This window comes from Sander lucioperca, chromosome 21, assembly GCF_008315115.2.
Source record: "Sander lucioperca isolate FBNREF2018 chromosome 21, SLUC_FBN_1.2, whole genome shotgun sequence".
Lineage (NCBI taxonomy): Eukaryota > Metazoa > Chordata > Actinopteri > Perciformes > Percidae > Sander > Sander lucioperca.
The window spans coordinates 24,718,758-24,726,396 of record NC_050193.1 but is presented as its reverse complement, the minus strand read 5'-3'; the positions used below and the strand labels follow the sequence as shown (position 1 = coordinate 24,726,396).

Genomic DNA, 7,639 nt, shown 5'->3' with positions numbered 1-7,639 from the left:
CACCTGAACATAGCCATACTGAGAAATACAGAGAGAGTTGTGTGGAGCTGATAGTCTTAATTAGCTTTGTAGCAACTCATTTGGCAATGGCTTGAACAGACATTCAATAATATCAAAAAGTTACATACTAAAGCTTTAACACTTGCACACTGTAAATGATTAAAAGGTTACCAGAGGGAACACAAAGCGTTGTTTTTCTCACTAAGAGCAGATTAAAAAAAGTGTAACCAACCACTGGATCATTTAGTTACACTCAATTCAAAGTCTTTTTAAAGGGCATATTTTTATGTGAACTTTAAGTCCGTACCAAAAAAAGTTCCTTTTCCCATCTTCTCACCCCCCCCCGTCCACATCCTCATGTGTAAGCATCCCACCACGGCACTGTCAATGTGTAGTTTACGTTTGCAGCCTGCCAAATCTAATCACTATACATTTCTCAGTTATGTCACCTCCATTTTAATAAAAGGGGAAAAAGAAGGGGAGAGAGAAAAGATAATCAAATTTGCAAGAAAAAGCAATTGCTCAACAAAGATTCAGGGCCAGGGCTTAAGACAAGTTCAGTGCGGGGGAAATAACTAGATTCTGCATAGAGATAGAGTTGGCCCTCCACACTTGAGAGAGAGAGAGAGAGAGAGAGAGAGAGAGAGAGAGAGAGAGAGAGAGAGAGGGGGGGGTGGGGGAGTGAGAGGGAGGGATTCAGTGAGCTGTTTTAATTAAAGTGGAGAAGGAGACTTAGAGTATGCAGCTCCTTCTATTGTCCCCTCTGTATGAAAAAGATTACATTTTGTTGCCGTCAGGATTCCTGATTTCACGCCTTGATAACTTTGACTGTGTGAGGCAGATTGCTCTCTCCCGACAAATACTGTGTTCACTAAAGTCGGCCTGTTATCTTGAATAAATGAAAATATTATCATAATAATTACATATAATTTAATCTTCTTTAGAACTAATTAAGGTTTCAACGAGAGGGCGAAATGTATTCCTAAAAATCAAGTCAGCGAGTATGAGGATGAGCTGAGCCCAGAGTTAACTGCTCTCATTAAGATAAATGGCCACTGGCTGGCCCATCTCATGTTACACTCCGTATACAGTATCAGTGGAGAGAAGTGCACAATGGAGCTATGAATTAGGTAGCCTGACATTTTGTCGGTGAGAGTGCACAATGACTTTTTGGTGAACAGTCACCAGACAGGTGTGAAGAGTCATTAAACAGTGAGGTCAGGTAACCAGTTTGATGCTAATGTTCTGTGAAGCCAGGGATTTAGCTGAGATCGGTGCGCGCTTGGCTGGAGCTGTGCAGCGATGTCCCAGGTGGACCCGTGCCATAGTAAGTGGTCCCCATGAAGCCATCCTCCTGTGTGTGTGTGTGTGTGTGTGTGTGTGTGTGTGTTAAAGCCAAACATAAATGCTTTGTCTTGGCTGCTCTGTGTGAGATTGAGGAGCAGAGAAAACACAGTGATAGGGCTAAATATAGTGGCAAATACCTGTAAATCTGCACATCAAAGCTCTGCATTTTTTAATTTCATCTTAAAAAGAGGAGTAGCTCCTCTCCATATGCGATCTCATCAACTTGCGGCCCCGAGCAAATAGCAGCAGTGCACGAGCGAGTCTGCAGGGGACAAGCAGCTACAGCACCAGCAACAATGATAAAGGCTGTTCATCTGGCAAAGTCAAACCTCCGGGTCCTCTTGCGCGTGATTGTTTTATCGAAACAGATATTTCAAACATGCACCGATATATGTTAACAACACACGTGTCTGTGTCTCTACTGTAAGTGTCTCACAATTAAGAATTTTCACAGAGGGGATTTTCCATCAATCGGAGTGCCAAGTGAGAAAGCTTGTAAGGACAGATTCTGATTCCTGCCACATCACAGAAATGCAGAATTTATGTGAAAGCATAAAGAAAGAGTCTGAGTGGAACATGCAATATAGATGTAGATCCTGTCTGCCTGATAAGATACAAAGCAAAATGTAAAATGCATATCAACCAGCATGAATGAACCACTGCCTCTGCTTATTCATTTCCTCAGCCTCCAACTCTCTCTGCTACCTTCCTCTCCAGAAGTCTGCATGTTACTCAGCCATATGCCCCGCCATCTTTATGCTATCATCCTCTCCTTGTGTGTGACCCGGCTGACTGGCCTAAGCCTCCCTACCCTCTCTACCTCCCTTACCCTGGTGTTGAACCCTGCTGTGGGTAGTTCCTCATTGCTGCCCTGCCCGCCCTCCTGCGCACAGCGCTGAGCTGAGCTGGCTAATCTCTGTGAGCTTAATGCCGAGCCAACGGAACTCCCCTCTCTCCTTCTCTATCTATCTATTTCCCTCTATATCTATATCCCATCAAACAAATGCGTGTGCACACACAGTCTTAAGATGTGCTGGTTTAGGTATTTTCCTCTCTCCTGTTCAAAGCATCTTACATAAGCCCCTGGATTGTGAGGACATGAAATCTCCTCGAGAGCATGCCAACGGAGTGCCCGACACAGATACGCCTCAGTAACCTCAATACCCTTCTCCCCGCCTCCTGCAGGGCGTCCGGAGAGAAGCTGGATACTCACACATGTTGGAATCAAAGCTGTCAACATGAGCCCACAACACTGAACTCATGTAGAAAACAAGGACATATTTTGGGCTACATGCTGGGAAGAAGCCCCTCACTCTGCTCCTTAATGATCCTGTCAGATTTACAGCAATACTCTCACTGAGACTCCACCCTCTCTGCATCTCTCTGGGGCGAGTTAAAGAAAGGCTGCTGGACTAAGTTTAAGAGACAGCCATGTTGCTGTGGGATGGACGGTGTTGTTACGGCAGCAGCCTTACTGTTGTCTCATCTAATGCCAACAGACATGTGGATATTTGGCCTTCGAGACTGCAAGACAACACTGGTCCACTCAGCAAAGAATAGTAACAAAACCCGAATGTCAAAAACACAAGTATATATATATATATATATACATATATATATACATACAGTATATAAATATAAAAGATCTGAATAAAGTTGTATTTAAATGTGGGTGATGCAGTGGAGGTTGTCTGTTTTATTTTTCTGTTCCTCATGGTTTTGTTTCTCTATGTCATGTGGATGATATACTGTATGGATGATATGATGGCATTTACTGTGGTTTCCAACATTCTAAAAATCAATAAAGTACACAGAAGTACTTAAACCACTTCCGTTGTAGAGAGCAGACTCCAGTTGTATATCTGGTTGTGCTTCATGTGTAGGAAGAGTGTGTCAACAGTGCTGAAGTCTCTATTTTCTCATATTTGCGTACCCATACTGTGTGCCAACGGCAAAGAAAAGATGTGACAATATTTTTTGCTGCGGGCTCTTGCAGATATACATGCAAAGAGAGAAATATAGGGAGAAAAGGGAGCAAAGAGGAAAACGGGGTTGAGAGGGAGAGGAAGGAAATGTTTCAACTGGAATGATGCATGAACCCCCCCCCACCACCACCACCACCACAATTCTCTCTGGTTTCTTTGTTGTGCATCTTCACACTCCCCGTTCATTTTAAGATATAATTGACATTAAATTCATTCTACTTCTTAATTAAATCCCTGAAAACAGTTAACGAGGGGATGGGTTCAAACATTCAGCTCACAACATCCCTTTAAACTAGATCGATTAAGGCATGGCTGGCGGCAAAGCCAGGCCCTCCACCCCTCCTCTACGCCCCCTTGTTCCCATAAAAGTGCTGCTTGCCTCAGGATAACCTTGCCGGAGATGATGAAAGGGAAGCAAATAAGTCGACGCGGAGACAGAAGAATAGAAATCTAATTTGGAAGAAAGCAGGATTGAGGTTAATGTGAGAATCTGTGAGAGCAGCATACTGGGTCAAATATGCACATCCTGCAACACTTGCACAGATATACAACGCAGGTGGAACAACTGCAGGCACCAATCACTGATAATGGACATAAGGTTTTAATAGAAGGCTTTTAGTTGTCCAAAAAGAGAAAACAAAAAAGTGTGAGCTTCTCAGAGAGGAAAGGGCATTTTAGCATGAGTAATGGGAAGCTGGACGATAGTCAATTGAGAAAATAACTAGTCATAGCAAGAGGAGGCGGGAGAAGGCGTGCAAAGCTTAAAATGATAAATTGACATTCAGAAAAATAACCTTGAGGTATGAAAATGTGTGTCTGGGAAAAAACTAGACAAAATATGTAACAAGAGACAAGGAGAGTGAGAGAAGACAGAAGGAACAGCGCTGACTCCTTGTTAGTACTTTTTTTGAATAACAAGGCTATCATGTGGACCTTTTTTGTCCTTAATAAACTCATTATTGTTAATATTATATCAGGTTTGCAATTGTATCCTGCAGAATAATAGCCATGTGTCATTTTCTTCCATGACATGTTACACCACAAAGTGTAATATTGCTCTGGCGGTAGATATTGCACTCTGCAGCATCATCCCCTCGCTAACAGTGTTGACAAAGCCGAAGCTCAACCGCAGCGCTCTCATTTCTTCACACTTTGAAATCATCGGTGAGGATTAGGCTGGTGTACCAGTCTGATGATATACAGAACCAAAATTATACTGAGGTCTTATTAAAAATCTGATTTCATCAGTCATCTGTAACTAATATGATACAGGTTTCCCTGTCAGCCTGCAAACGCTGAAATAAGGATAATCTTTGTCGAATAATTCAGTTTTTTTAATCTTCTTTTGTAAATTATTTCTTCATTTAAATGACTAATGTATCCCCAAATCTCTTTTTATATTAAATAGGTGTGTTGGGTCAGCCTGCTTACCTATCTGAAAATTTCATTAGTCTGGGGTTTCAGAGATTTTGGTGTCTAATTATAGTGCAATGTGGTTTTAGAGGCTTTTTCACCCTGAGAAGAATGAAATTATGGGCATATTTTACATACGGAAAGCATATTGCCATGAATTGTACATGGGTTCAATTAAAAAAAGTCTCTCTCTCTCTCTCTCTCTCTCTCTCTCTCTCTCTCTCTCGCTCTCTCTCTGTCTCTCTCTCTCTCTCTCTGCAATCTGTTTCCACATCATGTTGCAAACAGGACTGTAGATCTTATAGAAACTGATTAGGGCTTTTGTTACCTGGATACCATCTCCATCCAGATGCAATTTATTACCATACCGTACCACGCTGCACTCTCACTGAATTAAAACACACTTGATGTTCTTTGCTGTTCATTGCTGGTCATGGTCACACTCTTACTACGGGCACAAATGTGTAAAAGCAGATGTACACATGCGCTTGCTGCAAACACACACACACACACACACACACACACACACACACACACACACACACACACACACACACACACACACACACACACACACACACATACACACACATCTTAGGTGGTTTGGAATACAGGATCTATCACTGTATGTCCACATGGACTGGACACACGGCACAACGCAGGGCTCACATGCTTGATGGAGGATGTGAGAGAGACTGGAAAATTATAGTGCAGCAAAGGGGTTGAGGAAACAGCGGGAGGGCGGTGGAGGAAGAGCTTGCTGCAAAAGAAAGCACAGATGGCCTAGGGCTACAACATGGTGGGAAGAGGAAAGAATAACTGAATAAACTAATTAGAGGGGCAGAATTCCACACACCTCCATCAAGTTAGCACTCACTTATCTATAAATCACTCTTACGCACAGAAAACAAGACTTTGAGATGGAAATACTAATATCTTAGCTGAGGGTTTGACGCTTCGATGGATCTTGTAACACAATAACAGGAAAAGTGGAGTTTGGATTGTGGCGGGTGACAGCAAATAGCTTCACACGTCGACACCAATGTGGAAATTCAAACTGGGCTTCCGTGTCATGCAATGACTGCATGGCTGTGATCTCTGTATTAGCCCGAAAAGGGGACATTTCCACTTAACTAAAGGTAGCGCGGGAGAGGAGGGGTAATTTAAATTCAGTGACAAGGCTTTAAATACCAGCCAGGGATCACAGTTGTGCCCTTTGGCAAAGTAATTATTCACTCCCTTAGAAGACAATCAGGTGTGGATGTGTGGTCATGTACGTGCTCATGCATTTGGTGAGGAGTGTGTCGGCATCTGTGTGTGTGTGTGTGTGTGTGTGTGTGTGTGTGTGTGTGTGTTTGATTGCACCAGGAGGGAGTGAGGGAGGTGTGAAATGTTACAGTTTCTCCTCTTTTCATGTAACTGAGAAGTGTTTATGCCAAACTCTTCAGAGGAGAGAAAGGGTGCTCAGCTCAGGGCGCATATCAGGTGATAAACGTGAGAAGAAAGAGAGAGGAAGACATTAAACAAGAGCTGGTAAAGGTTAGCTTTCCACCTCTCCATCACTGTCTCTCACCAGGTTGTTCTCTCCTCCTGTTCATTTTTATTTCCTCTTTAATAACCTTCAACAAGAAGCAGCATGATCGCAGGAGGAGGAGCTCTCTCCCGCCGAGGCCAGACCGAAGCGCAGCCCAGGGGCTGACAGGGTGAGACTCTCACTGGGAAACTGTCCTTCAAAAACTGCAGCCTGATGGACTTTTTGGTCCTGGTTTCGCTTCCATCTTTCCCCAACCATATCCTCAATGCTTTGCTCCTGGCAATGCTCCATTTCCCTCTAGCTCCCTCTATTGCCCTTAAGTTACCAAGTAGCCCCGACACACACGCACACACACACACACGCACGCACGCACACACACACACACACACACACACACACACACACACACACACACACACACACACACAAACACACACACACACACACACACACACACACACACACACACAGAGGTTTGTTTCTGCTGACAGTTCAGTCCTTAGTACTGTGAAGTTGTTGCTTGATAAGTCAAAGATAGAGTTGGGGGCCCTGATGCTTCTCATTATCTCTGGGTATGTTTAGAGCGAACTACCCCCTCCACACACACACACACACACACACACACACACACACACACACACACACACACACACACACACACACACACACACACACACACACACACAGCAATCTTCCCACCCCAGGCCTTTCATGGGAGCGTGTTGGGCACACATCGTTATCAACGATCCTGTATGAGTTTATCACAAACCCAACGATGTGCAGACTCAGCCGCAAACATTCACACAGCACCTCAATCAGTCTTCATTTGCCTCCTCTTCCTTGTAATATTTCACCACTTTCCTGCTTATTTAAGGGAAAAGTGAAACAGGGAGCTCTCAGGTGAGAAGCTTTATTCGCTCCTTCTCCTTAGTGAACAGTTGGATTTTCCCAAAAGGCTGATTGTGACACATATATGAGACCTGTGTCGTGCCGGGCCCAGAGGTTCTCTAAAACCAGCCGCAGGCACTGGAAAAACAGTTACCTAACAGCAGCATATCCCCCTACAGGCACTCACTGCAAATGGCACATGAACGACTGTTCGGCTGTAAAAGGAAAGCTCCCCTCACATAACACTAAAATGCATTCGATGGACAAACAGTTGGAGTTTTTCCTTCAAAGAAGTAGCAACAAATGTTATCAGATTTTCTTCATGTGAAATTCTGGCCATGGTCCCCCTGTAAAATGTCTGCATAAACTTTGTGCTGCAAACACCTCCCTTTATTGCTCTGAATGAAGTGAAATCGGTGGCTGGGCCCTCCCGTTTACAACTCAGTAAAAAGAGAAAGCTCTGATGGAGAGC

At 43.7% G+C, this 7,639-nt stretch overlaps 1 long non-coding RNA gene across 1 annotated transcript; it reads left to right on the top strand.

The window, feature by feature from the left end:
• Nucleotides 1-5: 5 nt before the first annotated feature.
• LOC118494186 lies at nt 6-3,175 on the top strand. Its single transcript, XR_004896270.1, has 2 exons — nt 6-2,935; nt 2,976-3,175. It is a non-coding gene; the product is annotated as an uncharacterized LOC118494186 (long non-coding RNA).
• The last annotated feature ends 4,464 nt before the right edge of the window (nt 3,176-7,639 follow it).